The sequence below is a fragment of the Mustela erminea genome, chromosome 15, assembly GCF_009829155.1.
Source record: "Mustela erminea isolate mMusErm1 chromosome 15, mMusErm1.Pri, whole genome shotgun sequence".
NCBI classification, from domain to species: Eukaryota; Metazoa; Chordata; class Mammalia; order Carnivora; family Mustelidae; genus Mustela; species Mustela erminea.
Window position 1 is genome coordinate 60,802,235 of NC_045628.1, and position 23,313 is coordinate 60,825,547.

At 41.5% G+C, this 23,313-nt stretch overlaps 1 protein-coding gene and 1 long non-coding RNA gene across 2 annotated transcripts in view; one reads left to right on the forward strand and one right to left on the reverse strand.

Annotated features, from left to right (window-relative positions):
• The first annotated feature begins 5,462 nt into the window (after positions 1 to 5,462).
• Positions 5,463 to 23,313, forward strand: part of TRIM13 (tripartite motif containing 13) — a 42,130-nt gene continuing 24,279 nt past the window's right edge. The window contains exon 1 of the mRNA XM_032315055.1: positions 5,463 to 5,740. The gene's annotated coding sequence lies outside the window, so the exon portion shown is untranslated. The remainder of the gene's footprint in view (positions 5,741 to 23,313) is intronic.
• Positions 11,322 to 18,519, reverse strand: LOC116574343. Its single transcript, XR_004279230.1, has 4 exons — positions 17,322 to 18,519; positions 13,249 to 13,399; positions 12,057 to 12,240; positions 11,322 to 11,593 (listed from the first exon to the last, which is right to left on the reverse strand). It is a non-coding gene; the product is annotated as an uncharacterized LOC116574343 (long non-coding RNA).

A 23,313-nucleotide genomic window follows, 5' to 3' on the forward strand; every position in this document is an offset into this window, starting at 1 on the left:
AAGAACACGCAGGGACACGCGGGACCCATGGCAGATTGCCTCTCTCAACAATCCACCCCTCAGCCCACAATAACACATTCTTGGCCAAACTTGAAATTTTACATGAGTGTGCCACTCCATCAGCCACTCTGATTAATCTGACCACAGAGGCTGGGAGCAAATTCATTTAATTTGTCTCATTCAGCATTTAATCAAAGCTTCTATCAACAGGACTCCAAGCAGCAAGAGGAGGCCACCTTGTAGTCTTCACCTCAATCATACCCCTCTCTGCCAAGGATGCAGACTCAGCCAACTGTGAATAAGTCCCAAAGGGGATCAATAAGTCTTATTTCAGACAGCCAGGATGAGGTCCAAGGCAAAGCTATAATCCATTATGATTCCCACAAGGGAGTTTAAACTGACCTGCTGATCTACTGTGTCATTGCCAATAATTACAGAGTGCAAGAGTTGGGCCAAAAAGCAACGCCAACAGAGGGTTATTCTGTAGCCCGCACTTCCCCACATACAAAAATATAACCTGAAGAGCACAGGTCGCTCCACTTTGGGATTTGTTGTTCAACTTGGTTTGGATCACCATGACTTTGGTTAACCCACAAGTCAGAGTCACCAAGTAGTTATAGTCTAGATCACCATATAGGGCATAACTCAGGCCACCTAGGCATCAGGAGAAATATGAATTTTTTTTGTTGCTGTTCATTAGCTAGCAGTTTAAGCAACACATTTTGTAACTACAATTGAATAAAAAATGTTAACAGAGGACCATCTGATCTACACTATTTTATTAATTTGGTGTCATTTGTCTTTGGATTTTTTTAAAAAGATTTTATTTATTTATTTGACAGAGAGAGAGACCACACGTAGGCAGAGAGGCAGGCAGAGAGAGAGGATGAAGCAGGCTCCCCACCGAGCAGAGAGCCCAACAAGCCGGGAGCCCAACATGGGGCTTGATCCCAAACCCTGAGATCATGACCTGAGCTGAAGGCAGAGGCTCAACCCACTGAGCCACAGAGGCGCCCCTTGTCTTTGGGTTATTTTAATGATCCCTTATTACGAGAAAATGGAGAAACTCCCTGAAGAAAAAAACCAAAAAAACAAAAAGGCGGAGTCATCTTGCTCCATTTTATTCATCACTTTGTTTTAATGCAGAAAATAATGTATTCCAATTGCATATGAGAACTGCGGTTTCTGATGCTTCATTAATGTGGTTCTGGAATTCAGAAAGAAAAACTCCCTTATCCCAGACAAGTCATTTTGTGGATACCAACAAACTGATGGAGAGGCAAAATACCTAGAAGAGCCAACTCAATACTGAAGTAGAACAAAGTCAGAGGACTTACAGGACCCAACTTCAACACTTGTTATGACGGCAAAGTAAGAAAGACAGTATCTTACTGGTGAAAGAATAGACAAATAGATCAATGGAACAGAATAAAAACCCCAGGAATAGAGCCTCATAAATATGGTCAACTGAACTTTGACAAAGGAGTAAAAGCAAATAATGGAGCAAACATAAATATCTTGAACAAATGATGCTGGAATTGCTAGATATCCACATGCAAAATAATACCTCTAGAAACAGACCTTACACCTATCACAACAATAAACTCAAATTGGATCATAGCCATAAGTGTAAAAGGCAAATTTATAAAACTCCTTAAAAAAGATAACATAAAGAGAAAACCTAGATAACTTGAATATGGTGATGACTTTTTAGATCCAACACTAAAATTACAATGCATGAAAGAATGAATTGATGAGCTGGACTTCATTAAAATAAAAAACTTTTCCTCCGTGAAAGTCAATGTGAAGAGAATGAGAAAACAAGCCACAGACTGGGAGAAAATATTTGCAAAAGACACGTCCGATAGGGGTGCCTGGGTGGCTCAGTGGGTTAAAGCCTCTGCCTTCAGCTCAGGTCATGATCCCAGGGTCCTGGGATCAAGCCCCACATCAGGCTCTCTGCTCAGCAGGGAGCCTGTTTCCTCAGCTCTTTCTCTGCCTGCCTTTCTGCCTACTTGTGATCTCTGTCTGTCAAATAAATAAATAAAATCTTTAAAAAAAAAAAAAGACATGTCTGATAAAGAACTATTACAGAGGGGCACCTGGCTGGCTCAGTCAGAGCATGAGATTCTTGATCTTGGTATTGTGAGTTTGAGCCCCTCATTGAGCATGGAGATTACTTAAATAAATAAACTTTTTAAAAAAGAGCTGTTATCTAAAAATATACAGAGAACTCTTAAAACTCAGCAAGTAGAAAACAAACAACCTGATTTAAAAATGAGCCAAATACCTTAACAGACTGCTCTCCAAAGAAGAAAAGAAGATAAATGGCAAGTAATCATATGGGAAGATGCTTCACATCGTTTGTCATTAGGGAAATGCAAATTAAAACAATAATGAGATACCACCTTATGCCTATTAGAATGGCAAAAATCTAAAACAGACAACACCAAATTATAATGAGCATGTGGAGCAACAGGAACTCTTCATCAATTGCCGGTAGGAATGCAAATGGTAAAGTCACTTTGGAAGAGAGTCTGACAGTTTTTATAAAACTAAAGATATTCTTAGAATATGATCTAGCAATTCCACTCCTTGGTGTTTACACAAATGAATTGAAAACTTATTTCCACACAACAAAACTGCCCACATGTTGTTTATAGCAGTTAGGAAAAACTGAAATTCAAAATCTGTTAGTTTGTTTATTTATTTATTTATTGAACATTGAAACTTAAAAGATATTTAAAATAGCACCTCCTAAAATTAAAAAAAAAAAGCCTATAATCTATGATACCTGTGTAGGATCTATATAAGGAAAACTACAAAACATTGATGAAATAAAGCAAAGAAGATCTCAATAAACGGAGAGATATGCTACGTTTCTGGATTGGAACATTCAATATTGTTAAGATGACAGTTCTCCCCAACTTGATCTACACATTGAGCACAATCCCAAGAAAAACCTCAGCAGACATCTTTTATGCTTGATCTTAGCCAAAAAGCCGTGAAGTGACCAGCAGACATATTTTAGATATTGACAAATGGATTCCACATTTATATGGAAAAGGTTATGAAACTAGAAGAGCCAAGTTTATAAAAAATAACAACAAAAATGAAAAAAGTTGGAGGAATTACACTCCCCAATTTTAAGGCTTATTGTGAAGCTATAGTAATCAAGACATTGTGGTAGTGTTAAAAGGATAGATGTATATATCAATTTATCTATTGGTAAGAATAGAGAGGCCAAAAATAGACCTACAGAAATGTAGTCAACTTATTTTTGACATAGTTACAAAGGCAATTTGATAAAGACAGTGTTGTCAAAAATTGGTGCTGGAATAATCATTCATCCATGTGTAAAAAAGAAACCTAGACACAAAACTCATATTTCATACAAAAATTAAGAGACCTAAATATTAAACTGTAAGACTTCTAGGAAAAAAACCCCCATTGGTGATCTTGGATTCTGTGATCCATTTTTAGATATACCACCAAAAGCACAACCATAATACAAAAAATTGAGAAACTGAATTTTATCAAAATTAAAAACTTCTGCTCTGCAAAATAATCTATTAGGAGAATTAAATAACAAACTGTAAATGGGAACAAAATCTTTGCAGATCACATACCCAATAAAGAACTTGTATTTAGGGATGCCTGGATGGCTCAGTCGGTTGAGCAATCCAATCTTGGTTTCAGCTCGGGTCTTGATCTCAAGGTGGTGAGATTGAGCCCCAGGTTGGGCTCCACACTCAGAGGCCTGCTTGAGATTCTCTTCCTCTCTCTCTGCTCCTCCACCAGCCTCACACACTCTCTCTTACTCTAAAATAAAGAAAATGAATCTTAAAAAAATACACACACACACAAACACATACACACACACACACATATAAAACTTGTATTTGGAATATATGAAAACAATTTTTTGGCTGTAATTTTTTAAAGTAGGTTCTATGTCCAGTGTGGGGCTTAAACTCACAACCCTGAGATCAAGAGGTGCATACTCTACCTGCTGAGCCATCCAAGTGCCCCTGCTATAATTTTTAAAAAATTTAATTCCAGTACAGTTAATACAGTCTTATATTTGTTTCAGGTGTACAAAGTAGTGATTCAACAATTCTCTACATTACTCTACAATTCTTTACAATACTCTACATTACTCAATTCTCTACATTACTCAGTGCTTATCACGATAAATGTACTCTTAATCCCCTTCACCTATTTCACCCATCACCCCACCTATGTCCCCTCTGGCAATCAGTTTATTCTTTATATTTAAAAGTCTGTTTTTTGATTTGTCTCTTTTTTCATTTGTTTTGTTTCTTAAATAACACACGAGTAAAATCATATGGTATTTGTTTTTCTCTGACTGTCTTACTTCACTTAGCATAACACTCTCTAGCTCTATCCGTGTTGTTGCAAATGGCAAGATTTCATTCTTTTTTAATGGCTGAATAATATTCCATTGTATATGTAAAACACATCTTCTTTATCTATTCATCTATCGATGGACTCTTAGGCTGCTTCCATATTTTGGTTATTGTAAAATAATGCTGCAATAAACATAGGAGGGTGTATATCTTTTCAAATTAGTGTTTTTATATTCTTTGGGTAGATACTCAGTAGTGGAATTACTGGATCATAGAGTAATTCTCTTTAGAATAGATGAATAACTCTTAAACCTCAACAATAATAAAATAAAATAACCCAATTTAAAAATGGGCAAAATTTCTGAAAAGAAACTTCCCCAAGAAGATATATCGATGGAAATAAATACATGGGAAGCTGTTTGATATCTTTAGTCATTAGGGATACATAAGTGAAAACCACAACGGGCCACTATTACACACCTATTAGAATGGCTAAAATAAAGAGCTGAATACAAAATGCTGGCCATGATGAGCAGTGACAGGAACTCTCATTCATTGCTGCTGGAAAAGCAAAATGGTACAGTCAACTTAGAAAAAGATTTAGCCATTTCTTATAAAGTGAAATTTATATTTATCACATGACCCAGCAGCAATCCCACTCCTAGGTATTTATCTGATCAAAACTTATGTTCACATAAAAATGTGTAGGTGAGTATTTGTTTGTAATTCCCCCAAAAAAGCAATCAAGGTATAAATTAATAAACAAACTGGTAATCCATACAATGGGACATCATTCGGTAATAAAAAGGAACAAACTATTGATTCATGTAACAATATGGGTGAATTTGAATGCATTTTAGGAAGAGGAACATGATTGTTGGGGCTGGTTGATAAATCCACGGAGATCCATTATTGTACTTTCTATTTTTGTATGTAATTGAGAATTTCCATAATAATAGTTTTTAAATGGTATTTTGATAGAGTATTTTAATGACATCACAATGTCCAGATATGACACAAATGTGATTAAAGTTCCATATTCTGGGGCGCCTGGGTGGCTCAGTGGGTTAAAGTTCCATATTCTGATGCCAAAAGCCACACCTAAAATGTTGCGCAGCAAAATGCTAAATGGAGACCAAATCTGAAAATATAAATTATTTCATTTAATATCTTAAGATACACAATCAGAAAGCTTTTGAATGGTTTCCAGTACACAATTCTGAGAGGAAATAAGAATCTGGCTCATTGGTTTTAAGAATTTAACTTGCCTGCATACTAGAAACAGTGTGGAAAGCTACATAGAAAAAAGTCTGGGCTCTGGCCTTGAGAGGCAGGCCAACCGAGTTCCAGGACAGAGTTCGGGGTTACAAGTGAGTACTTTTCCTTCTGTGTGTCTGTCAATGTATGATATGTTACAGAACAAAGAAGTTGGCTACAAGCTGTCTCTACTAGTATTTTCTTTAACTTGAGACTAAAGTTCAAGAACAGCCAGTAATCAATCACTCCTACAGATCTCTTGAGATCACTTCTGAAGATGAGGCTCATGGAATTCTATTTACTCCCCAGTATAGGACTACCTGAAAGTTTTCTAAGCTATAATCAGACCATGCTGAAGTTTCAACACTTCTATCCACCCTCTACCAAAAAAGTCACCACTCTAAAAAAATTCTGAGTAGTTTCTCAGGTAATGATAGCGTTCTATTATCTTGATAGGGATTTGGGATACACAGTTGTAAGCATTTGTTAAAATTTGGGGATTTACATGTAAGATTTTGCATTTAATTGTATATAAATTGCACTTCAAAATTTGAAAAATTTTGCGCCTGGGTGGCTCAGTGGGTTGAAGCCTCTGCCTTCCATTCAGGTCATGATCCCAGGGTCCTGGGATCGAGCCCCACATAGGGCTCTGCTCAGCAGGCAGGCTGCTTCCTCCTCTCTCTCTGCCTGCCTCTCTGCCTACTTGTGATCTCTGTCTGTCAAATAAATAAGTAAAATCTTTTTAAAAATTTTTGGAAAAGCCATCAACAAATCTTTAATTCTATTAATGATATGCATGTTGAATTATTTAGGGGGACATATAATGATGTATGTGATTTACTTGGGAATGCATGAAAAATAAGATGAATAGATGATTGGATAGAGAAATGAATAGACATGTGATAAACTAAGTAAAATGCAAAATGTTAATGGTAGAATCCAGATGGTCAGTGTATAATATATACTATAAAACTCTCTCAGTTTTGCTGTATGTTTTCTAAATTTGCATAATAAAGTGTTTGAAAAACTATCAAGAAACTTAATGCCACCCTAATTCAGCAGGAAATGCAAAAGAGGCTACCACCATGATTAGATCTGTATTCTGATTACCAGGTGTTATATAGTGCTTTAGACCTAATCTAATTTCCTGGATTCTGATCTCTTGTGGTTTTTAGTACTTAAAACTAGTTACCTTATCATCCCTCCACTTTGACTTTCTGGTTTACCTGTTAATTTGCTCATTCATTTTCAAATACTTATCTTTGCCTACTCTGAACAAGGCCCTGTGTCAGTGTTGGGGAATATTGCCTCTGTCCCCACGGGGTTTCCATCTATGGCTTATTCCCAGTAAACAGTACCTCTACTCCCTTAATTCTGTGAGGAATGTTGGTTCCTGCATCTCCGGCTCAGGCTACACCATCAGGACCATTTTATCGCGGAATACTGTTGGCTCCACACAAAGGGCTAGGAGGTTTTTTTGGAGGGGGGTGTATGAAAAATGTTTTATATTTGGAAAAAAAAAATCTCCAATCTACAAAAAACAAACTGCAAAATCCTCTACATTCTCTAGGCTGTAGAAACAACTTCCAGTCATCCTGAGTTCTCCCTTTCTCACAGCTTTGGATCCCATAGGACTGCCAAGTGGCATTTCTGTTCCCAGGGGCAAATCTGGTCCTAATGTGGATGCTGTAGTGGAGTAAGGAACCCCAACAGTCAGAAGGATGCCTGAGCTATCATAGCCTTTGACTTTGCTCTTTGGCCTCCCTTGGGCTGATTCCTTGTTTCCCACGCTATCTTCTGATTTCCAAGTAGGTCTGCAGAGAGAATGCAACGTTTGAATATTTCTCGTCCCTGTACCAGGGACCTGTTGACTCAAGTCAACAGGTAAAGTAGCTTAAAATTAAGAGTTGCTACATCACATGCCTAGAATTCAGGGAGAAAAAAACCACCAGTCATGTCAACATCCTCCTCTGCCCCCGCCCCCATCATCATTATCATCGCTTGTGGGCATTAATTTCTCAGTGTAAATTAAGTTGGTAATATAATGACTGAGGAAGGGGGCTGAGGCATATTTGGGCCCACTCTATCAGCCACAGCCTCAGCTTCGAAGGGTTCTGGTTGACTCATGGGTCCTACAGTGTTTTTCTTAGCTTCTGGGGTTTCTAAATGCCATTCTTCTCCCCTTGTTGACTTGCCTTCTGACCTCACGCAAGGCCCATTTTACCAACTGGGACTTTAGCTTTTGTTTCTCCACTTTTAGCTCTGTTATTTCAGGGTCCCTTGGTCAAGACCCAATCAACGCAGGGCCCTTGGGCCACAGTGATGCTCCTGTGGCTTGTGCTCACCACATACATAGAGCTGGGACCTAGACAAGTTTTTTGAACATGAAACTCTATAATTATAAAGATTTCCACCTAGAACATATTGACAGATACAGAATATTAGTTTTAAAGCATTTGTTTGAACAAAAGCAAACAACCGAATAGTGCCTTATAAACCAGTCTTTAATGAAGACTGAGAGCATTGTGGATATTTTATTTTTATTGGTTGGTAATTATGCCTGCATGATTCACAAAATTACTGTAACATTCCTGATTTTATTGTTCCCCCAGGAAATCCTTCTCTCTTTTAAATGAAGTGCATTTTATTTGTTGAATGCATGGGGCACCTCTACCCCGTTATAGAATTCAACACGGTAAATACACATAAAGAGCTATGTGGTTTGACTATTTTAACAGAGGATTAGCTCCCTACAAGGAACGGTGATTTGTATCCCTTACCCTTTGGAACCAAAAGGAGACTGATGACAGCAGTTCGCAAAGACTGTGTTGAGATGATTGAATCTTGAGTCATCCTCACATCTCTAGTCTGTTGTGTTCACTTGGATAACTATGAACAGATGGAAATCCATTGATCTGATAGGGACCCCACAGAACTCACTGCATAGGATCTACCCCAGCCTGGCACTACCTTTTCTGCATTTTCTTCTGTTACAGTTTGAAAAAGTTATAGAGAAGAAAATGAGTGCGCGCGCGCGCGCGCGTGTGTGTTTGTATAAGTTGTTTCAGTTACCCTCAGTTCTGGTACTCAGTATTATTCAAATATATTCATATAATGTTATGGCTGCTTAATTGACTCGTTTTTTATGTACTTATATACACAGCCTCGCAGCGTATAATTCAATACAATTTAGCACCTCGATGTGAAAGGCACTGAGCCATTTTTTATGGAACGAAGTAGGGTATAAACCAACCAACTAACAAACTATAGAATACAATGTGGGAGATGCAAAGAACACTGTACTAGTCCTAACCTTACTAGAACCTAGGGGATATTCTGATTAAAGGCCAAACCAATACTTTATATTTCATAATGAATTGTGATATCAAGAATTATTAGGGGCGCCTAGGTGGCTCCGTGGGTTAAAGCCTCTGCCTTCTGCTCAGGTCATGATCTCAGGGTCCTGGGATCGAGCCCCTCATCGGGCTCTCTGCTCAGCAGGGAGCCTGCCTCCCCCTCTCTCTTGCGTGCCTCTCTGCCTACTTGTATCTCGCTGTCAAATAAACAATACAATCTTAAAAAAAAGAATTATTAATAAAATAATGATTAGGAGCACCCAGACGTAATGTGTCTGTAATGAAGGCAGACACATAACACAGTCAGTTATGCGTCTGCCTTCAGCTCAGGTCATGATTCCAGGGTTCTGGGATTGAGTCCCACATCTGTATCTCTGCTCAATGGGGAGCCTGCTTCTCCTTCTCACTCTCCTTCTCTCTCTCTCTAATAAACAAATAAAATCTTTTCCAAAAATTTTTAAAAGATTTTATTTATTTGTCAGAGAGATGAGAGAGTGAGCACAAGCAGGCAGAGTGGCAGGAAGAGGCAGAGAGAGAAGCAGGCTCTGTGCTGAGCAAGGACCCTGATGAGGGACTCGATCCCAGGACCCGGGGATCATGACCTGAGCCAAAGGCAGTGGCTTAACCAACTGAGCCACCCAGGTGTCCCTAAATAAAATCTTTTAAAAAAAGAAAAAAAATAATGATCAGAGCTCTTTTTATAAGTATATGAAGGAGAGCCTACATTTACTCATAGATATTTATTATTCATTAAGCATTACATAAATAGTATTTATTATTATTTATATAATAGGTAAAGTACTATATGTTAACCATTTTTCAGGATTAACTATTTTATGTTAAAGCTATATGAGAAGATACTGTCTGAACCTCTCTACCAGATATATGAAATTTTAACATAACTGTGGGAATTCAACATATTTTGATTTGTCACCAGGCACAAGACATTGGTCACCATCCCCACCTCTCCATCCTGGTCCTTCCTCACTCCCACCCCCAACCTCCCTTGATTTAGGATAGATAAGAGAAGTATAAATGTGATATAACCAGGCAAATCTTCTGATGAGCTTTCACTATCGCATACCAACTATCTTGGTCATTACAGTGGCATTTGTATGCTTCACACACTTTCATTCAGTTTGTTCCACAAACAAAGCTTAATGTGCTATGTGCAGAATTGCTACAGATACATTCTCAACATTCCCAACACACGTTAAAAAAAAAAAAACAAAAAACGGTTATGTTTTTGATGATTGAATAAAATCCGGAGGTGGTGGTTTTTTGCTGTTGTTTGGTAATAAGACTCACATTTGCTGAGAATTAGGTGAGGATTTTCAGGGGCAGGAAGCCTGTTGAAGCATTTGCTGTTAAACCGTCAGCTGACAGCGTTTGTCAAACCACAAGTATCCCGGGCTGGGCTTCAGCAGGTCAGAGCCTGGCCGCTTGCCTTAGGTGCTCAGGGCCTCCCGCCTGCCCCGGCCCCTGCACCCTGCCCACTGCCATCCATGGTGTGCCTTTGCGAGGGTGGGGTGGGGGTAGGGGCTCTCACCTTTCACCCCATGCACTTCTGTGCTGCCTGCATTTCTCCCGCATGTGCCTTTTGGTGAGAACCTCTAAGTTCTACTCGCTTCTGTCTGCTCTTTCCAAAGACATGTATTTCTTACACTTTAATTATGAACGTCAGCTGTTCATCATGGGCCGCCCTGCACCCGGCTTCTCATACTTTATACTCCTTCCTGCTTCCCCAGCCTTCTCCTTTCTCTATTCTCACCTTCTGCTTTTCCTCCTCTCTCCTGGGGTTCCAGCTCTGCCTTTACTTTCTTTCTTCTTTTGCGTGGGTTTTGGTGGACTATACCTCTGTAGGATCTGCTTTAGAGATTCACTGAATGTCCTCATTTGTAATTATACCCACTATTTGTTACTGTGATGGTTGTTCCTTTAGGCCTTGGTTTCAAGAGATTTGTCCAAAGTGACTTCTGCATTGAGTGGCATATTTCTCAACTTCCCTTATTTTCTGAGAACCCTCACATATTTTGAGAAGGAATTAAGGAAAACACATGTTCTTCCTCTTCCTCCAAGTTCTTTCGCCCCCATGGCTTGTGCAGCATATTTGTTAACAGCAGAATTTTCTTTTAAAGCAAAAGGAAACCATTGCTAAAGGAGACAAAATTAACTAAAAGGCACACTGAGTGGCTGGGTATGTCAGGGTCTGATTTAGATGTGAGAAGAGGAGCAGAAGTAGTTTTTGTATTTTAGCAAGTGAGGAGGCCTCCTGGACTAGTTTCAAGAATACCATCAGAGAAACTCTATTAAAAAAATAAAAAATAAAATCCAACAAAATTGAGTGGGGAAGATAAGCCAGGCTCTTGTTACTGTAAGTGTCAGAGATCCTGGTTGTGTATTTTAAATGCACTTATTTACTTAATATCAAAAGGCATACATATCTTCCTGACCCCTGTTCTTAACCTCCATTCCTTCTCTGTGGAGTCCTGACCTTTCCTCGTAGCCCCTCCCACACCGACCTTGGATGGGGGCCACCGGGATTACTCCCAGGTAGTCTGGGTCTCCAAGGCAACACCAGTTCGCCAGATTGCTCCTAGGCCGGAGTTTCTGTGCACGGAGAAAATGCTAGAATGAGTCATAGTCCTCCTTTCCTAACAAAAGGACATTGTATCGTGCTGTTTGATTTGGGCTTTTGCATGCCACTTGTGGTTGCAAACTTATGGTAGAGGAGGCACAGTTCCAGGGACACACCTCTCAAGTTACATTATAATGATTTGATTTGGTGTGCCCCAGTAGATTGTGAGATCTTTTAAGGCTGCGACACTTTTCTTTATCTTTGATCCCCAGCCCTAAGCACATTTGTGCCTAGCTCAGGATAGGTACTAAACAAAGGTTGCTTGGTTAGAATGCTACAGCAGGCGGGGAAGGGCAAAAGCTGGGCTCTACCCTTGAGGGGAAGAGGTCCCTGTACGTGGCCGCAACACCTAGATAGGTCCAGCAGAGGGCGCACTTGCATCAGTAGACAGAGAGCGGTTCCTTACCCCCACTTGTTTACTGGAGCGTTAGTTACCTTTTGGGTGAACCGAAGGCCTGAGACTGCAGACATTTAAACTTAAACCTGGCACACACGCATCAGGACACACACACACCAGCTGTACAGATGAAGCGAGTGTCACATTCAGTCCAAAGGCGCAGGAACAATCCAGAATTAACTTAAGGAATACTAAGCCATGACATCTCCCGTAGAATCGAACCTAAAGAAAAATTACCTAGTGTTTAATAATGTTAAAGTTGGAATGCTGCTTACACTCACTTGACAAACTAGTTCCTGTAATCCGGCTACCACATTTCTCCGACAAGGAAACTGACGCTTATGAAATTTGTCCTCTAGACTCCTGAAGAGGAGATCCACAGAAAAATTTTCCTTCCTTCAGCATTGGGTTTTAGGCGTGTTTTGAAAACATGCGGAAAGATGGCCAGTTGGAAAAACTACATCTAGAATCCTTTTATCTCTCTTTCGTACCTTCTCATATACTTTAAAAGATGGGCATAATGTACATATAAAATATGTAAAATATAACATGTAAAAATAGATAATATTTATATATAAATAACATTGAAATTAAATTTAAAATCTAAGTACATATAAACACACACACACACACACACACATAAAGAGGCAGCGATGCCTAGTGATTCAGCTTATGGCTGTGGCCTGGATTTGAATTCTGTCTCTGTCATTTATTAGCTGTGTGACCTAGCAAGTTACTTAACCTCTTTGTGACTTAATTTCCTCATCTACAAGTGTAGTTAATAACAATACATATTTTATTAGATTACTTTAAGGATTCAATGAGTTAATCTTTGTATAAACCTTCTAGGACAGTGCTTGGGACATAAAAAGTACTGTAATTTTCTGCTAACTAAAATACATAAAAATTTGGAAAGACACTATTTAAAAAATAAATATGGGCAACATTCCAACGGTTCTTTTAAAAGCGTAGAAGTTGGCTTTTAATATATCTTTGCAGGGGGAGGAATCAATTGTGTGATAAATAAAAAAGTGTGAGAAAGAACGTGTAGTTAATTAACCTGACCAAAAGGCTTTACATTACAATTTCAGGAGGGACTCCGGTGTCCAAGGTCCAGAAAAGTTTTCTAATAGCTTTTTTTTTTCCCTTTTGGAAAGCTTAAAAGAAAACACCCAAACTAAAATCCTCAAACCTTCCAAGAATCAAGTGCTTGGAGCATTTTAAATGTACCTGCCCCTCCTGTTGGCTTGTTTCTGACGAACCATGACTCTTTCTCCAAGGCCGGTTGTCAGTTCTCATCCTCCTCCTCCTCCTGATGTCCCCATTTGAAGGCAGCATTTACTTGTGTCCTCTTTTTTCTGCTGGGGCTGTAGGGAGTTACCTGGCAGGAAAAAGAAACAGGATAGTATGTTCATGCTAAGTGGGAAGTCTGGGAGGTCTCAGCTTCAGGGCAAGCCATGGCAAAGGGAATCCCTTGCTCCGCATGAGACAAACAGCTCACATCCCTGCCAAAGACCTGGGCGGAGGGCAGTCTGGACCAGCTCGCAGGGGCTGTCACTGGACAAGTTAAGGCAACTCTAAAAAGGGCAGAAGGGGAGCACTTGCGTTGCTATCACAGGTCCTCCTTGGGCCCAGCAGGAAAGCCACCCTCCAGGAAATGTCCCAGGAGTGGAGCCTGGAGCCTCCTCAGAGCCCAGGAGTGGAGCGGGGGTTCTGGTAGAAGGGAAAGGGGTCTATAAAAGAGACGCTGGCTGTAAGGGGACAGAAAGGGTGTCAGAGGTCCTGGGCTCAGGATTCTTTGAAAAGTGAGGACGGGCCATCTGGCTGGCTCAGTCGGTAGAGCATGTGACTCTTGATCTTAGGGTGTGAATTCAAGCCCCATGTTGGGTGTCGAGATCAAGGGAAGGAAGAAGGAAAGTAAGAAGGAAAGAAAGAAAGAAAAGTGTGGACAATGAAGTAGGCTGGGGTTTAAGGGCCCCTTAACAGAACGCATACAAGAAGTTCTCCCTAGTCAGCAGGAAGGAAGGGGTCTGAGCACCTCTCTGGCTTCTCAAACTTGCAGATGAGTGGGAATCACCTGGGGACCTTGCAAAAACTCAGATTCTGACTCAGAGGTATGGAATACTACCTCTAATTCTGCCTTTCTAACAAGTTCCCTGGTGAGCCTGCTGATCCCAGGACACTGCTTTCAGAAGCAAAGGTCTCTCCCATTTGAATCTGGAGGTCATGGAGCATAGACCCAATCACTGGGCAAATTCTTTCAGCTCCAGTTCACATTCAAGGTTGTCTGCAGGTTCCCAGGTAGTAAAAGCATTTAAGGAGGAGTTCATTTATGGGGCAAGGAGGGAAAGGAGTCTTGGATTTAGGGTGTCCTCACCAACCTCCCAGGTGCCTGGGGGCTAGGAAGAAGAATGGCCCAATCTACCCATAAGTGGGGGAATAATAATAAGGGAGATAATCAGTAATCAGAAGATCTGGTGAGGCAAAAGATGCTAATAACTGAAGGTCCCAAAGCAGCTCCTAAATTCCCCGCAGGCAGCTTTTCACATGCTACCTGGAGGCTGCCACTGAGAGGTTTTGAAACAAGATCCTGGGTTACCCCATAGAAGCACTTGCCAAACCGGGTGACCCATTGAGAGAAGCTGCTAATTGTAATAGCGGCAGAATGTTATCTGTACTAAGTTTAAGACCGTTTTCCAGGGGGAAATGAGGACAGGCCAAGGCAGCCAAAAAGGGCTGGGTGTTGCCCTTGCAGAAAGCTGAGTTACACAGACAAACAGCGTTGCCAGGTGTCCTGTATTGAACTGGACAGTGTGGTATTTTGGCTTCTGGTGTATTAAAACGCAGCAATACCTGTTTTTAAAAAATCGTTATTATTTCAGATGTACTTTTCTTACATTTGGGTTGATTTTGAATCAGCAGAGGTTTGTAATTTTAGCTTTTAGTTACTCCTTCTGCTAAGTGTTGAATGGACAAACACAACTTAAAGGGGCCGTAGGATTCTTTTGAAATGTGAGGAATCCTTTTATGTATCTGTGTGCGAGGAAACTGCTCCAACACTAATGTTAAGTATTCTGTTAAGTAAAGTCAAAATCTGTCCCTTGGAAGGGGAGAGTACACTCTGCAAATAAAGTGTTTTGTTTCCTCAGTCTCTGTGGGGTGGGTATTTCTGTAATCCAATTTACCCAGGACGCAGGGAAATGCAATCATCTTGGGGGTCATAATAGGCACCAACGGTTATTAGAGGGTTTACCATGGGCCCGACACTGTGTGAGACTCGATGTCCTCTTCCCCTTTTTGCAACAATCCCATGAGGGAGATGCTCTATTTGTCCCCATTTCCCAGTTAGGGGAAACAGTGTCACTGAGTCCCAAAACCAAATTCCTCTTTTTTCTCTCAGATCCCTCATCCAATTTATAACAAGTTCTGTCTGTCTGTGATCACTCCGAAATAGATCCAAAACTCTGACATTTTTTCAGCTTAGCTCAGGCCCTCCTTATCCATCTTGCTTAAACATTGCATTAGCCTTCAACAGCCCCCAGTGCCACTCTTATCCCCTAGGACTCTCTTCTCTACACCCAGCAGCCAGAGGGGTCTTTTTATTTTTATTTTTTTTAAAATGTTTTTATTTGAGCGTTGTGAACGCAATGTTACATTAGATTTACGCATACAGCATAGCTGATTCCGCTTCTTTATACTCTAGGCTGTGCTCACCAAAGCGAAACTACTATCTGTTCCCTTGCGGAGCTATTTCAGTGTCACCAACTCTATTCCCTGTGTCCCACCTTTCATCCCCGTGACTAATTCATTCCATAACTGGAAGTCTACATCTTCCCAGAGTGGTCTGTTTTAAATTGTAAGTCACACCATGTACTCTCCGTAACTTCCCTTCACATTTAAAATAAAATTCACAGTCCTTTCCAGGCCTTACAAGGCCCTGCGTGATCTGCATGATAATTCTTCATTCAGTCAACAAGTATTCATGGAGGCCTACTATGTGCCAGGCACTGTTCTAGACACCGGGCATCTTATTCCTGTATAGAGTTTGCATTCTAGTGGGAGGAAACAATAGCACAAGAAATATGTAGGCTATCAGGTGGTAATAAGTTCTATAAAGAAAAGGACAATGGGGGCATGCCTAGGTGGCTCATAGAGCTTGCTGACCTTTGATTTTGGGGGTTGTAAGTTTGAGCTCTACCATGTAGAGATTACTAAAAAAAATAATGAACTTAAAAAAGAAACAAAAGGAGAATAGTGAGTGCCGAGTGGCAGTGAGGGTCCACCAGGATGGCCAAGAAGATAGCCAGTGAAGTCTTTCTGAGAAAGTGACACTACAGCAGAAACCTGAAGGTAGGGGCACCTGGGTGGCTCAGTGGGTTGAAGCCTCTGCCTTCAGCTCAGGTCATGGTCTCAGGGTCCTGGGATCAAGCCCTACATCAGGCTCTCTGCTCAGTGGGGAGCCTGCTTCCCCCTCTCTCTGCCTGCCTTTCTGCCTACTTGTAAAGTCTCTCTCTGTCAAATAAATAAATAAAATATTAAAAAAGAAAGAAAGAAAGAAAGAAAGAAAGAAACCTGAAGGTAAGGAAGGAGTGAGCCCAGGGGATTCTGGAGGAAGAGCATTCCAGATAGGGGGAGCAGCAAGTGCAAAGGCCCTGAGTAAGAGTGTGCTTGGCATGTTTGAGGAACAGCAAAGAGGCAGATGTGGCTAGAACAGAGACAGGAAGGTAGGGGAGTAAGCAGAGGTCAGAGAGATCCTGGGTGGGGGTTGGGGTAAGATCAGGCCATGTAGGAACTTGTATGTCCCTACCACACCCCTACTCCTGGGGCCTGGATTTTGAGTGGGTGGGCTTCTGGGGAAGAATGTGAGCAGGGCAGTGATGTGATCCTGGAGAAAGGCATAGTCTTGCTTGGAATCAGATGCAAGACCAATAATGGAGGCAAAGGTCAGAAGGGAGGCAATGCAGGAAGAGGGATCCAGTGTTGCCCATGGGTCTGGGAAACGAGGATAGAAGATCAAGCACTGGATGTGCCAAGGGCAGAGATCTAGCAAATGAGGCCCTTTCCGTGGGGGTGGTGGCCGCAGCTTGCTGGAGAGGGTCCAGAGGGAACGGGGGGAAGGAGGTAAAGACTGTGAGCGAAAGTGTTCATGCTGTAGAGATTGTCAGAAGCCTGAGGTGTGGTGGGTCATCAAGAGATGAATTTGTGACAGTGGAGGAAAGTACCGCAGCTCCTTATGCTGGTGGCATCACAAAGGAGAAAGAAGACACTTGCTAGAGAAGGCTGGAGGGATGGAGCGTGCACACCTGCCAGAAGGCCTTCAGCCCCGGCACCCACAGGACGGAGAGGGTGAGGATGGGATACAGGGGCAGCTGGGAGCTTGTGCATGTCCTTGACTGCTTTGCTGTTGTTCTCAGTGAGATAGGAAGTCTGTCAGTGAAGACGAAGATCGGGGAGGAAGTGTTACAGATTTGAGGGAAGAAAGAGGACATGTCGCTGGGAGCTGAGTTTATGCAAGGGAGTAGTTAATACACTGGACTTTGGATCTAAGCTGATTAAGGATGAGAGTGAGGATATGAGGGAGGAGGGGGGCAATAAAAAGGTAGGGAAGGAGTGGACCACTGTAGGGTCCAATGGAGCTGGAGAAATTTTGGTGTTGGGGGACTACAGGGCTAGGAAGATGGGGGGGCTGGAAATCGGAATTCTTCATGTGCCACCATTCTTTCTCCTATACTCCATTTCAGCTCACCTGCCTTACTGCTGTTCCTCGTTTCTGCCGCAGGGACTTTGTAGTTGCCATTCTCTTCACATCTCTTCATGGCTTGTTCTCTAAGTCTATTCAGCTCTCTGCTCTAATGTCACATCCTCAGGGAGGTTTTGTTCGATCGTCCAGATTGAAAAAAGTCTGTCCCTTGACTCTGTTTCATTGTTCTTCATGACATTTATTGCTTCCTAGAATTATGCTATATTCATTCATACGTTTATATTCTATGTCTCCCACTAGAATGTAAGCTCCATAAGGGTAGAAATATTGTCTTATACACCATTTTATCTCTAACACATAATAATGGGCACTCAATAAACATTTGCAGAATGAATAGTGAATGAATAAACTGGCTCAAGTTCACTCAAGTAGTAAGTAATGGAGCCAAGATTCCCACCCAGAAGTCTGACTCTAGAGCTTTTGCTCTTAGGCACTCATAGGACTGAAGGTGAAGGTGACAGAGGGAGAGGCAGACGGCTGTACCTCCGAGGGAGATTTTAACCTCTGAGATTTTGGTTGCTTCCCCATGATGGAGTTTGAGGGGAGGAAGAGAAAAACAGTTATACTGGTATTGGAAAAGGCAGAAAGTAGAAGAATAAAAATAATTTCCTGGATAGAAAATGCTCTAGAAGGACACAAAACAAATCAGTAACATTGTACAGGTCTGAGATTGGGATATTCATCAAAGGTCACTTAAGCATTACGTGTGTGTGTGTGTTTGAGAGAGAGAGAGAGAGAGAAAGAGAATGCATTAAGGGAGTGTTTTTGAATTAAAAATGAAAATGCAAAAAAAAATACCCACTTTTTTTTTTTTTTTAAAGGGAGAAAAAAGAACACTGCAGACTGGCTAAAACTTAAGCCACCTTTTCTGGGAGAGCAATGGGTTTAGAAGATTAAGCCATGCAAAGATTTTAAACCATTCATTTTCTGGATGGACATCTTCAAGGTGTCATTGGGAATGACTCAGAGCACCAATGCTTGTGATGCAAAACTCACTCCTGGGTGTTATTTTCCATTTGCAAACTGGTTGGATCCACTTGAGTCAAACTGTGCTTTTGTAGACTTGGTTGCTTCTTTTGGAAGTATTCTTTCAAATTAGGTTACAGAAACAAGAGCTGAATTACACAGACAGCTGCAGAAACAGATTTCTCCTTTCAAATGTAAGATGAAAAAGGGAATATTGAGAGTACTCCTTTAGTGTTGAAACAGACCAACTTTCTTGGTAAAGTTGTTTCTTCACAGTTAGGAATTGGGGGGTGCGGTGTCCACAGGCCTTGAAGAGACAGCCAGGCCCCTTTCAGGGCAGAAGTTGGGGTCATGCAGATGGGTGTTTGAATTCTGTTCCTCTCCTCATAGTCAGATGACTTTGGTCAAGGCGTTTTAACCCTGTTACTTCCCTCATTTGTAAACTCCTTGTTCCTGAAACTCCCTCGTGGGGTTGCTGTGAGGGTTAATTGAGAGGGTGTGTATCTTGTTGCAGACTGATTTGCTTGATAAATGGAAGATATTATGTAAATTGCTGGCAGACTACTGCTTGCTTTTGTGCACTCACATTTTTGTTCTAAATCTGTTGTTCATAGACAGCATGACTATCTAATTTATCATCCAAACTGAGACCTTTTGAGAATGAAAGAGTACAGCAAACCAGAGTGGACTCTGGGCTTCCAGGAGTAGGTTAGGACTAACCCCAGGCCAACCTGGATGTGTGGTCACCTTCCCAAAGACTTAACTCCTGGTGATACAGGAGCCAGTAGGAGAGATCTAGCTGTCGTCAGATCTTCTGCTGGAGGGATGACAAGTAAAAGGGGGAGAGCTTGGGGCAAGGTGGGCCTTGCCCATATTGGTAAGCTAGTTAGGAACCAATGACCCAGTGTTTGGAAAATGTTAAGAGCAGAAGAAGGCAGTGTGCCTGGGGGGGTCTCAGTCAGTTGTGTGTCTGATTTCGGCTCAGGGTCCTGGGATCCAGCCCCACATCAGGCTTCCTGATGGGAGCCTGTTTCTCCTTCCTCTTCTTCTGCCTACTCTTCCCTCCGCTTGTGCTCTTTCTTTCTGTCAAATAAACAAATAAAGTAAAAAGAAAGAAAGAAAGAAATAGAGAAAAAAAATAGAGGAAGCCCTCTTTCCCCCCTCCCTTGCCATCTATGATTTGGCAGAGGCCTTCCCTCTGTTGGGTCCAGATTGGTCTGGAGTTTAAAATAGCCAGGATGTGCCAAGGCAGCATCAAACCTATAGGGTTAGGGTGAAGACCCCAGCATGGTTATAAGTATGCCTTTTCTTGGGAGTCAGACCACATGCATTTATGCTACTGTGTTTATTTCTCTGCTAATTGCCAGTGCAGTGGTACCCAAATTTGCAGGAATTTAAGGATAAACTGGCATTACTTTAAAACACCTATTTTCAGATTGCCACTGTAGACCTCTGAATCCAAATCTCTTAACATTCTGTCTGTTTAAACTAGCATCCTGGGGACACCTGAGTGGCTCAGCTGGTTAAGCTCAGGTCATGATCCCAGGGTCCTGGGGTGGAGGCCCATGTCAGGCTCCCTCTGCTTGGTGGGGAGTCTGCTGCTCCCTCTCCCTCTGCCCCTTCCCCTGCTTGTGCTCTCTCTCAAATAAATAAGTAAGTAAATAAATAAATAAAATCTTAAAAATAATAATAAGCTAGCGTCCTGGCCACGCAAAGTTAGAAGACATTGCCCTTGTCCTGACAAAAGTTGTTTAAACTTTCTAGCTTTGATTTGGTTGTGCCATGGGATGTTAAGAAATGCTTTTTGTATGTAACTTTGTATCAGCTGTACTTCAACGTAAAAAAAATTCCTTTTGTTATCTCATGCTCGGGTCTCAGGTATGAAAGGAAGAAAGCATCCAAGGAGCCTTTGCTGGAGCAAAGATAATGAGGCCAAGACTCCCAGAAGAAAGATGAACGCCTGGGACAGGGTTTAGGGTTCGGTGGTCTCTGCTTCTGGCTCTGTAGTCACCTGGGGGCTCTTTTTTGGTGTCAACCTTGGAGGAACTGAGTTTTATTTTTATTAGAAAAGCAGTGATTCCATATCCTTATACTTTATCTCTCTATCGCTCTTTGTCTTCTTTCCCCATCATGGTTCCAGAAAGAGTTGTTCATTCTTTCTGTCTTCACTGCCTTCATTCTTACTGACTCTTGACTGATCTGGTCACCCTGGGCAGGTTAATGAAGGACTCTGGGTCTCAGTTTCCTCACCCTGACTTGTGGATGAGGTCATGCCAGAAACATCATCCCTGGCAGATCGCAAAATGTGCTCTTGATTCCTTCACTTCCTTGACCTACTTCTGCCCCCCAGAAAGAGATGAACTTTCTCCTCCTAAAATTGTTAGTTACCCCATTGGAAGATTCAGCGGTACACTTCTTTGTCGATATTCAAGACTATACTCAGTTCTTGAAATTCTTATTCTTTTCTCATATTTATGCCACTTTTCCCAGTGTTTGTCCTGGTTCTTTTTCCTTTGCATACACCTTACATGTAGGTGTACTGATCAAAATATATAGTTATTAAAAAGTAATAGGGGCGCCTGGGTGGCTCAGTGGGTTAAAACCTCTGCCTTCGGCTCAGGTCATGATCCCAGGGTGCTGGGATCGAGCCCCGCATCGGGCTCTCTGCTCAGCAGGGAGCCTGCATCCCTTCCTCTCTCTCTGCCTGCCTCTCTGCCTGCTTGTGATCTCTGTCTGTCAAATAAATAAATAAAATCTTTAAAAAAAAATAAAGTATCATCATGAAGACTGTGGAAAGATGCAGAATGATTACTTTAACATCCTAAATAGAAAGAGTGCCATAGAGAATGCTACATGTTAAAAATAGGTAAGGAGCTTTTGGTCTTAAGAAGGTATTATGACAGCATTATGTGATCCGAAGACATCCTACCCAAGCCACAGCCACAGCCAAGATCCCCCAAGGGCAGCAGACGTGCAGAGAACACCAACTGATGAGAATTAAGGTGCCATTTGCTGGGCCTGAATGCCCCTGTGGGCGTCAGGCCTGAAGACTGGCTTTATCTTCCAGGCATAAATAGACTCTTACCTCTGCAGGAGCACGTCAGAGAGAGATGCCTCTGCCTGAGAGGACAGGGTTTCAACAATGAACAAAGGAGCTGCAAAGAAGAGAGACTGTCTCTTGGGTGTGCTGGGGCAGGCTCATATAAGCTTGAGAGAGCAGATTCTGATCATCTCTTTCTAATTCTGCGTTTAGCGGACTTCAGGTTGAAATTAGTCCTTGCAGGAATATTTACATGGCGGAAATTGGTGAACACTACAAAGTGTGGCCTCCCACTCCCTGCCTTTGCTCAAAGCTGAATGTTAACTATTTATCAGCACACCACCAGGGGAGGGCAGGTAACATGGCCAGAGAGCATGCAACACTCCCTTCCTCTGAGTTGGCTCTGGATTAAAAATGGGGAGAACAGGGGCACCTGGGTGGCTCAGTGGGTTAAGCCTCTGCCTTGGGCTCAAGTCATGGTCTCAGGGTCCTGGGATCCAGTCCCGCATCGGGCTCTCTGCTCGGCAGGGAGCCTGCTTCCTCCTCTCTCTCTGCCTGCCTCTCTGCCTACTTGTGATCTCTCTCTCTCTCTCTCTGTCAAATAAATAAATAAAATCTTTAAAAAAAAAATGGGGAGAGCATTAGATCGACATCTAAATTTGCATCTGCAACAACAGAGATGACAATGACAACCCACTGAGCACGGCTGGGTATTCTGCATCACTGTATTGAGCACTTCCCATGCATAACCTTAATTTATACTCAAATCCAAGCACTTCCTGTGCATAACCTTAATTTATACTCAAATCGCTTTATGAAACAGGAACCGTCATTACCTCTGTTTTACACATGAGGAAACTGAGAGTCAGACTAAGTAATTTGTCTAGTGTTATATTGTTGGTGAATAGAAGATTCTGGATTCCAGTCCAGGCAAGTCCTCTCTAGAACATCAGCTCTGACTTCCACATAACCCCTTCCTGAGAAAGGGGGGCAGAGAGAGTGACAAAGTTCCTTCTCCAACTAGCACTTGACAGTATGTATTACTATGATAGAATGTTTATATTTTAAAAAATAGATTCTTTTGTGTATTGTGATACAGTTTGTACATAAGGGTTTTAGATATGCAAAGTAATACTATTTATTTTCACGGATATTCACATAGGTAGTAAAGGTATAAAGATGTACATGGAGATAATGTAGGTACATAGCTATATATATTTATTTTAAAGATTTTTATTTATTTATTTGGCAGACAGAGATCACAAGTAGGCAGAGAGAGGAGGACGCAGTCTCCCAGGGAACCTGATGTGGGGCTCGATCTCAAAACCCTGGGATCATGACCTGTGCTGAAGGCAGAGGCTTTAACCCACAGAGCCACCCGGGTGCCCATAGCTATATTTTAATATAACCTTTCTGTATATTTAAACTATTTTATAATAAAAATTTCATATATTTCTGTATAAGGTAATCAGACTGCTTTTAGAGGGAAATGGGTAGTTCTAATCATTTATTTAAAAAATTTTAATGT